The sequence below is a fragment of the Cololabis saira genome, chromosome 5 (genome assembly GCF_033807715.1).
Source record: "Cololabis saira isolate AMF1-May2022 chromosome 5, fColSai1.1, whole genome shotgun sequence".
Taxonomy (NCBI): Eukaryota; Metazoa; Chordata; class Actinopteri; order Beloniformes; family Belonidae; genus Cololabis; species Cololabis saira.
In genome coordinates this window covers 17768055-17779025 of record NC_084591.1, presented here as the reverse complement: position 1 = coordinate 17779025, position 10971 = coordinate 17768055, and positions in this window count along the sequence as shown.

Below are 10971 nucleotides of genomic sequence, written 5' to 3'. Positions count from 1 at the left end.
TTGTTCTTCTTTCTTTTTTCTTTTTGGGCGACATCACTTATTAGCACCACCCGCAGTTATGGAGACGTATTACGCCTCACGCGCACGCAGAACGTACGCTCCAGTTGACGGGTTGGTGTTTTCAGGGGTATTTTTTTTTGACCAACTCAGGGAGATGGGAGCCGACTTTCAGGCCAACTGCTTTTCTGCCAACGGTCGGGTTGATGTGTCCCGGCCCTTAAATGAGTTGGCAAATTGTGTTGTACTCATTGTTAGCTGCACAAGACAGTGGTACCCTTAAAAAACAAGCAACACGGGCAACATCATTTCCCATAGTATCCCTTTGTGATTGCAGAAGACATTGCCGATGTGGTAGAGTTTCACCTGGCTTAAAAATACGCTGCATTAACCCATTTCTAAGAAAGTTTAAAAAGTATTGTTTCAAGAAAATTGAATACTGTTTTGCTAGTATTCAAAAATTTTTCAAGAAAATATTTTTTACCCCATCTGCAGATTTTTTCTTAAAAAAAGACAATTTACAGAAGAATTAGGGAATACTAGACTTGTTTCTAGAGGGGCTGTTTTTACAGTGTACAGAGCTCCGTTACCGTCAAAGACCCTGGATTGGTGCACATGCTCATTAGTGTTAACCCCAGATGCGATCATCATGTATTACAATTTTTTTTTGAATAAATTAAGTATTAATGTTAAGACCAAACTTCATTTAGTTCCAGGTTGCACAGTTCCAGACCTCGAGGGCCGCTGTCTTGCAAGTCTTGTTGAAACATTTCCCTGTTTCAACAAAGAAATGATTGGATCATCATCAGTTTGTCTTCAAGGCTGCATACGTTTGTTTATTTTAATCTGAAACAGGTGTGTTGAAGCAGGGTAACACCCAAAACATGCAGGGACACTGCTCTTGACAACCAGTTAAGCAACACTTATTTAGTCCGATAGTGAAAGGTCATGTTGATACACTTCTTCATTAATATTTAGACTCAAAAAAGAGTCTAAATATTAACTGTAACCTGCATTTTGTTCTTTTAGAGAAAATAAATGAACAATCAGCCATATCCCCCAGTCCTACCTTGACTGCTGTCAGTGGAGTCTTTGTCTCAAGGGTATGAGAATGTGAAGGTCCCGTTCAGTCTTGCACCCTTGCCCTTTGCATGGTAAAATTCCTTCAGATTACTTAAATTGTTTAATATTGTACATTGTAGAAGAAGTCTTTCTTTCAGAACTACTGCTTTTAAACATATCAATGAGTTTTGCACACAGACGTTGGCAAAGTGGCCTTCCTAGCCTATCAATGCTCCTAAAAAGCCTGCTTTTGTGCTGAATCATTGTTACAATCACCCGCTCACATTAACTTTTTACTTTTAAAAAAAAATGTTCTTACCTATTTATTAGAACCAAATATCCCCTGCTTTTTTTAGGAATGATTTGCTCTCCGGAAATGCAAAAATAGAAGTGCATTATGCCGTGCAGTAAAGTTAAAAAGAAATAAAATACAGTATGTGAAAAGTAAGAGAAGTCTAGGTAATGTAAGAATCCCTGGATTGTTTTTGGATATATGTACCAGGGCCAGAATTGTCACCCTGCAACTTTGGCAGATGTGTGCAGAATGACCATCCAGAAACCAACATACACTAAAAACTGTTAGAACCAGACCAAGTTTTCTTTGTGCCGTGATCTCAGAAGTTTATCAATATATATGCTGCACTGCTGACTGCAAATGTCTCCAGTCTTGCTAACCTTTTCACAGTAATATTATATGAACTTGTTAGCAAGCTAATATGAACCTATTAGATTCCAATCATGCTTGTTAACTCTTTCTCTATGCCAAGCTTGAGGGCTTAAGCGGTCCAGTCTTGGGATGATCCTGCTTAATGGATGGGACATCCTCTCAGTATGTAGGATACCGGCGGGGTCACCTCACCTCTCAGGGAGAAGTGCCAGGATGAGACACTTCAAATATATAACCCTATAGTGAGGAGTCCCATCAATAACACTGAGATAACATTGTAGGAGACAGACGCTGAGGCACCTATGTGGAGTTTGTTCTTGTCTGAAGTTGAGATTTTACCACTTTGATGACTAATATGAATAATTTGCCTCTTTTGAGCTGGTCAAAAGTACAGTTGTGGTTAAGTGAAGCTTATTTTCTGAGCTTTAACCTGTTCGGAGTATGTAATACTTGGCATTAAAAAGTAGGTTAAGCTTTTTTTAAGCTTATAATCCTCAGTTAGTGTCTGATTGGTTTTACACGCTCTCTACCACTGTATGTGGCAAACCACATTTCCCCAAGCTGTTCAAAACAAACACTAAAGATTACTCGCATATAATATTTGACCCAGGCCCACTTGTCAGGCACAAACTCTGTGATTTCGCTATTGGGTTACCAGTTTCTGCATCCTCATTGCAAGGATTGTGGCCCCTCCTCCCAAATGTGCGAACCTGGTAGGACCAGGCCAGCTTGGTTCTCCTTTTCCGTGCCCCATCCCCCACCAGACACAGTGATGGCACTCAGTGCCAGATACACCCCTCCCTCCTCTCTCTTCTCTTCACCAACGCTCTTCTCTCCTCGCCGCCCTCCCTTCCCTCTCCGCCGCAGGCAGACCCAGGCATGGGATCTCCATCTGTGCACAAAGGAGCCTCCTCTATCTGCATACGCTGCACATAAAAGGGTCTTTTGTCATGAGCTCTGCACACATGACCGTCCGCCTTTCACCCCGCTGGAAAAAAAGATCACTCTCTCCAGCAGTCCAACCCCACCCCCAACACTAGACTCAACCCTGTCCCCGACCCCCACCCCGCCGGTTTTTCGTCTGCGGAGACAGAGAAAGTGAGTTAGACGGACCTACACTGAACTTTGTCGAATAGAGACAACTATCAGACGTGGCTGCTTCCATCACTTTATCACGTCTGCTTTCTCTTTATCTCTCTTTTGGGGTCCTTTAGTGCTCTCACTGTGAGACATCAGTGCTTTTTAGCATCTGCCGTGCTGTAATATGAATGCACTCTGGTTTTTGCTGCGTCCCTTCCTTCTTGCAGTCTCTGACATTTAAGGGGGCATTAGTGGTTGGTCCGGTGCCAGGTTATCACCTCACCATTACCGAGGCCCAGGCTCAACTGAGAGCAGTTTGAAAGCGGAGGCTTTTCTCTCCTGCTCGTTTCACCGCCTCCTGCCTTTTAACCTCTCGGCCTCACGCTGCTCGGCGGAGCCAGAGGTATTTGTAATGCGTGGAGATAATGACAAAAAATTGTCCGCATACATGAGAGCCATATCAAAATGAGGCAAGGCGGAATACTCCGCCACTGGGACACAAGTGGGCCGCGCTCCATTTTGGCCACTAAAGATGACAGATATTGGTGTAGAGGGATACAGAGTTGAGGCTGGAACGGAGCAAAGACTTAGAGGCAGGCTAACACACACTGTCAAGTACAGGGCTGCTGTCACACAAAAAAACGCTTTCCTCAGCGTTTCCTTTGAAACACACACAGCCCTGATGCCTTGCTCCCAGCCAAACGAGTGTGGATTTTGGAAAGCCCTGTAGCTCATCTTGCTGTCGCTGCACGCAGGCCTGCGGCGGAACGGAAGGATAAGATTGGCTTCTCCCTCCACCGCCATGTCCTCTGCGTGACCCTTTGCCTCTCTGAGCGGGTGTGAGGGGTCAGGGGCTGTCACGCCGCAGTTTCCCACATGCTGTCGACACCTTTAGTCTGATCAGGATGGTGGCGTTAGCCGGACCTGGGTATATTACACACCCTCAATGTCAGCACAGCTTACCGTAAAGGCCTCTCTTGGATCTACACAGAGGGACCCTGGAACAGAGAGATGTATTGTAATTGTTTAGCTCAGGTACTCTTTAGCTTTGTATGTGTGTCTGTGTCTCTGCCATTTGGAAGAGTTTTTCACTTCCATAAAATCATGAGTTATTAAAGTTATAATAGATTCAAAAGTCAAAACCCAAAAGTCTTCAATTTCCAGGTTACACAGAAAGAGAACAAAAAGAAAAATAGATGACCTAAGCTGTGTTTTCATTTACTGGAGATACGGTACGAACAGATGTATGAAGAACTCGGACCAAATGCCTTTCATCATATTGAATTTCATTGGCAACATCAAAGCACATGAGAAGCTTCAGGTCAAGGGGAAACAACCTGTTTATACAAAGTGCATGTGTTGAGATTATCAGCTTCTTACTTTGTACAAAAAAAAAACCTCCCCGAACAAGCAAAAAGATAATACAGAGTAATAGAAGCAGTTACCGGGTTGCCACAAACTTAATTTGTCCACTTTGAATCACTGGACGTCGGTTGTCTCCGCGAACAGGAAATTGACCTCATGTGCTGCTCCACACAGAGACGTTTGCTCTCGTGTCTTTGTGTAGTTGCAAGACGATCATATCTTCAAGTGCAGACTCGTTCTTAAACATGGACCGCCACACCAAGGAAAACAGTCAGATTAATAAGCAACAGATCTGCTGACATGAAATCCTGTCCAACAAAAAGCTTGAAGCACCTGCAAGGCTGGCTTGACCTTTATTATGAAATATGTCTTAAGTGAAAATTATTTAGCTCTTTAAAAAAAAAAAAAAAAGAAAAATACATTTTGCACGAACACAGAGTCAATAAATTTGCAGAAATAGCACATGGAGTGTAAGGTCTGTTTATGCAGCTGTTGGGTAAAATGCTGCTTTTCTCCCACGCAGATAAATATCCCTTAGCTAATAGCATTACACACATCATTTATAACCTGTCAGCTGAGGTGGAGATCATCTAATCTGAACTTTTCTGAGCACTTTTCTGAAGCCTCTGTCTCACTTTTAAAGGATGCTTACGATTTGTTTTTACACTGCAGGGAAGTCAGACACTGATCTCAAACTCATTGCAGAATTTGTTAAGTAGAATTTTCCCCACCGTCCTTGTTGTCTTTGGCTGACGCTGTTTTGCGACTGTGTTAATTTGTGGTAATCAGTGAGAAGAAAGCCCTGTGAAGTGATTTGCGGTGTGATGGCTCTGGGGCTGAGGAGCAGAGCACGTTAATGGCCGGTGTTTTTGCTCTTCGTGGCAGTCAGGATGCTAGTAAAGCCAAATAACAAGCAACACACTGGTCGGCGGTGCGTATGGCTCTGCTGCTTGACTCTGTGCAGCCCCGCTGCGCCGACACAGGCGCTGTGGCGTGGCCCGTAAAGTGCCAGGGCTGCGCTCTCCTGGCTTAGTGACGAGGGAGAATAACGCTCAAATGTCCGAGGCTGATTAAAGGTGGTTAATGAACTGTTCAGGTATGTTGAAGCCTGACACGGTTGACAGGGTTTCTTATTCTGCTTATTCTTATTACATTATGACATGTGATTGATTTTTGAATACTTGAGTGGCACGGGACGATATTTTCTCAGTGTGCCCACTTTCCTGTGTATTAATTGAAACGAGAATTTAGTGCACTTAAATGTGTTGTGAGGTGAAAATGTGTCCTACATTAACCACTTTATTGTTTCTTTCATAAATGAGTTTGAACATTTCAACTGGCCTCTGCTGTACTGCAGCTTTGTCAAAGTATCAGCATGTTGTTTCAGAGTTTGGTTTAATGCTAGTGGCAACATTAAAGTGACATGTAGAAAGATTTACATTTTACATTATTGGATAAACATCCTCTTTCCTGTCTCGTCCCCACACAATAAATTGTACAATCTTTCTTTTCTTTTTTCCTCGTACCTGCTCCTTTCAGATGACCTACGTTTGAGAAGTCTTGAAGGGATCTTTGTCGCCACTAAAATGCTAGAATGAAGCGTTCTTGTATTTCTGTTCAAGTTGTGATCAGCAGCATCGCTGATGCTGTAATTAGGCATGGATCTGTTGCCTAAAGTGCTCCAGTTCAGTGCTGACATATGAAAGAGGCCCAGATCCAGGACAATATGCCTGGCTGTTGAGGGGCTGCCAGAAGTAGTTGTTAGCTGCAGTCAGGGCGCGTCCGTCCTAGGATAGGTTGTCCACTCTGAGGTCTGATATCAAATGGGTCCATAATTTCCAGCTTGTTCCCAGGAGGAGCTCTCCCCTGCTCGTTTTCTCTCTGGGTCTCTCCTCTTCATTGCATTCTCTCAGAATCCTGTGAGAAACAGCGAGGTGAGTTAAATCCTGCTTTAAAGGAAGTCATTATTTCTTTCATTGATCGATCCAGTGTACCTGATCCGTTCACAAGTTCTTTTACCACGTAGAAATTACCTAAAGCAAGTTTTTTTTTTATTTTAAATAAAACGTGAAGGCAGCAGTTTGACAAGCTGACTGAAGGATGTTCAGCACATATGGGAATAAAAACTTCTGCCCTGCGTTTTCACTCCAGCTTCACTTTTCAGACAATGTCAATTGCGCTAATTGCAAATAAAATAAAATATGACAATAATACATTTTGCTTCAAGGAAATGTGGTGATTTTAAAATAGGTTGTGTTTTGAATTGAAAAAGAGGAAAAATGACATAAAACAGTGTCTTCACAAAAATGATTTATTTTATTTTACTGTAGTCAAAAGCTTCTCATCAAAAACAGAACGTTTTAAAAGTATTAACCAGGTTAAAACACCATTTAATCACGGTTAAACTCATGCTATTCTACAATCAAGGGACTTTTGAAAAACATGCAAATGTGCTGCATTATTTTATTTTATTTCATGTTTTGACAACACAGTTATTATTAGAAAGGAAATAATTTTAAACATAATTTATATTTTAAACACAAACATTCACCAGCTTAATTTTTTTTTTACATAATACACTAGAAGACCTTACAAAAAAGCTGACAAAGACAAAATAAATAATATGTATTACAAAAATGATAATTAATATAAATAATAAATAAATATATATATATATATATATATATATATATATATATATATATATATATATATATATATATAATATATACATATATATTAACTTGCTGGGAAGGAATCTTTAAATGTTGTTCTCTGTATTTCGTCACTTACTACAAGCTTACATCTTTTGCATTATTGTCTAAATCACATACATGTGGGTTTTTGTTTTCAGAGCAATTGCTCATTAAATTATGTTTCTTCAAATAGACACAAACCTTTGAGATCTTTGCACATGTGAAATCAAATTACGGAGGGAAAAAAAAAACAAGAAATAAGCGAGCCTGACCTTGGTCTTTGGGAATGGTCCTGAGCTGCACTAAACTGACATTACTGCGTTCATTCACGACAGAAAAAGGCCCGAAACATCCGATCACAAGCAGGGAGACTGCAAACGTTGACCATGAAAGTTGCAGCTTTCCAAGTTATCAGTCTGTCTGGACGAGTGGGGTTAAGCAAGCTCGGGGGAAGCGCACGCCGGCTCTCTGCTTTCACAAGCCTCATGCTTTGAAAACGTTGTGGAGGAAGCTCGACAGAGAGTTACTCCTCCGTCGTCTTTTATTATGTAGGATTTCGCCATCGCCGTATTTCGACATATGTGGAGCATCACTCCTGCGCATGTCCTGCGTCCACCATTTTGTGTGGGGAGCCTCACTGCACATGCAGCCATTTTAGGAACTCCAAAATGAATGCCTTGTTTGGCGTGGGTGAAAAACGTTGCTTTAATCGATGGCGTTTACGTGCAGAGTCACGTGCACAGCCGACACGGGGCCTGCTGGTGCTGCTCCTTCAAAGAGGAGTTGATTACCGCTCGGAACCGGGTGTAACGCTACGTGGGCCCTGTGGTGCATGCTCGCTCAGACGGTAGCAGTGCTGATTAAGCCGTGCTGCACCTTGCACTCACACTCCTCTCTCCCTTCCTGTGACTGTCAGACAGAAAGAAAGCAGAAAGTGCTGGTCACAGTCTGCTGCCTAAGGTGACTGGTGGGGTCAGAGGTCAGGCTGTGTTAATACGATGCGATGTGCTGCCCTGGGACCCCAGTCCCGTGAGGGATAACCCCCTAATCGGTATTAGTTAATGTGTTAGTAATCTTTACCTTCTTAAAGCAAACAGCAATTGAAGGCTCAATGGGCCCGCTTGGCCTCCCCTGTAACACGTTTGACCCCGGGGTCGTGGCCTTTGTTCCCTGCTCGATGGGGAGTGCCCTCAAAGGTCTCGGGTGTAATAGAGAAGTTGTTTAGACACGTGCAGGGCTTAACCAAGACCACCTCACAGACTCTGCTCCTGCTCCTCGAGAGCAGAACGTCGTCCCACATATCAGAGGGATGCTTGTGGTTTGCTTTCATCCCTCTGAAAAGGCCAGTCAGAATATCCGCATGTTTTCTTTATTCTTCGTGTGTGCCACATATCATGTCTGGATGCGGACGCAGTTGCGGTTGCTGACCACGCACGCAGCTGCCCGTCTCCCACTTCCCCGGGCCTCCTCGGCGATGTTTGCAAATACCTAAGTGCAAATGTTGTTTGTCTTTGTGGACGCCCTGCCCTCTGCAATACCGCATTTCATCATCTCTGCTCAATTATTTCCTGTATCACTAAAAGGAAAACTGTTGAAAAAGAGGGCCTTTACATCACCGCCACATCCTGTCCACTTATCTGAGTGCCTACCCACAACTGACAAATCTCTTTTAAATGACTTAAATATGCTTTTGATGTGATCTCCTGACTGCAGATGACCACAGTGTAGGTGCTGTGAATTAGGGAAATAAGAATTGTGATTAAAGTTTATTTTTTTATATATAATATTTTCTTTTACAGAAGTCCACGTGCACGTTAGTGATGTTTCTATTCTTTTATTCTCAACGTATATTTCTACTTATATTGTTGAAAGGATTTTTGTATTTTTCTCCCATCGAATTTAAACCAAATTTTGATGCTTTAATTATAAATAGTCCGGGTTTTCTTTTTTTTTTTGCACTAAAGAAGAAAACAAACAAGAAGCACTGCATCCGAGGGCCATCTGGTAATTCTTCTGATCACTCTGTACTTTAAACTACTTTTTTGTGTCACATCACAGCAGCCAGTACTCTAAAAAAAAAAAACTGTGTTTATTTGCATTTTTGTGCTTTAAATATATAAACCAAATGGCATTTAATATCCTTTTTTTAACCATTGTTAACATTATTAAAATGTTTAAATCATTTGCAAAGTTAATCTGGTCTGAAAAAAATATTAGTAAGCTGCAAAAGCACTGCAGAGTTTGCGTTTCCTCCTAAACATTTCGTTTGGCATCCCTTTAAAAGGCCTGCTCCTTTGTCTAATGATTAATTAAGGCATGGTAAATAACTGGGGCATGCAACAGATGAATCTGGAGGAGCACAGTGGAGGGAGCTGGCGGCACTCCTAAAGCCGAAACTGTATCCTCGAATGAACTTTATGCCACTGCAAAGTGCAGTATATGCACACAAAGCAAAAAACTCTTCACTTGGTACATTTAATCCTCAGAGTTTGAGCAGATTCTCTTCAGGGATCCAGGTTTTCCCCAAATAACGTCACTCAACATATACACATTGCAGCTTTATACGTTCACGTCATGCGTTTTTCAATTGGTTAAAAACGCATGGCGAGATGTGACGTATGACTGCACTCCGTCTAACAGGCACCGATATCTCATGCCGCCGTAGACGCCTTAGCCCAGGATTGTGTCTCTATTTAAGGAAAGAGAGCAGGAACTAATAAGCTGCAACGTTTGCTGGTATTATTTCGTCTATTAGTGCAAATAACGCAGGCGTCTCCCCCTGGCATTGTCCGCCCTTCGCTGCCTATGTTTTTGCTGAGGCTGGCTGAGCTCAGAGGGAAGGGCGGTCCGGTCTCTGTGGGTCTGGGGTGAGAAAAGCCGGAGAGAAACGGGGTGGTGGCCGTGCTGAGAAAAGCAGCCCGACCGAGCAGTCCGAAGCAGAAGCGGCCGTGTTCGACCATTCTAGCTGAGCTCGAGTCCCTCTCGAAAACACCAAAAAGCCCAAAACATCAACAGAAAGTTTTCACAGAGTAAAGAGTAAGAAAAGTGTGACCCCCACCTTTTATTTTTCTCCCATTGTCTCTGCTAGGCATGGCGTCCCCTCTTGCCCTCTTTAAACCTCGGCAGTTTACAAAGCAGAAATGAAATCAAAATAGTTCCTCAGCAACAGATACTTTTACATATCCCCTTCCTCCTTTTTCTCGCCACCTAGAGCTCCTCTAGCTCAAGGCCGAGGAGGAAAAAAGTTTGAGCCACGAGCTCGAGCCCCTTGCAGTTTTTTAGAACCGCGGCCAAAAGAGGCAGGAAGTTGTTGTACAATAGCGTTACAGTAATCTGCCACAAATGGAAAAAGCCAAATGCTGATGGCTGAGCGGAGAAGGTGGCAGAACAGACAGACAGACGGAGGGAGGGAGGGAGGGACAGAAGGGGAGAGAAAGAGAGCTCGCATGTGTGAGAGCAGAGAATAATCAATACAGTCTAAGATGGAGGAGGCAGCCCCGTGCTTTTCTCCGAGCCCAACTTCCTCCTCGTGTAAATCAGTGCTCGGCTCGAGTTCGGACGGGCTGCGCGGACTTGTGTGTTTTCCTTCTCCTTCTCCCCCGCCCTCGCTCCATTTTTAACGGGACGAATCAGCGTTTCTCTCTCTCGAGAGGGTTTTAGTAAATTCTCTCTGAACTTTTGAATGTCAAAAACTGGCGAGTGGCAGCTGTTTTTCCTCAAGAAAAAGCAGCCGAGTCTCAACACCCCCCCCCATCACCCACACCCACACACACACAAACACTCACACACACACTAAAAATGCTTATCAATCTCTTGACTTTGGGCCAAAATAGCTGCAGAGGTTCTGCCTCGGCTCGCTCTCTGACGAAGCAGGGACGAGGAGGAGGAGGAGGAGGAGGAGGAGGAGGAGGAGGAGGAGGAGGAGGAGGAGGGTCCTATCTGTGAGCTCCTGGCCACATGTTCCTGAATTTAACGCTCTCGCTGCTCGTCTGGGTCCCGCGTGTGCATCAGCGTGCGTGCAGCTGCTCTTTTCTGCGCGCTCACGCCATTCACTCCGGCATGCCAAAGAGTTAATGCAACTCCGAGGGGCGAGAGCCGCTGAGT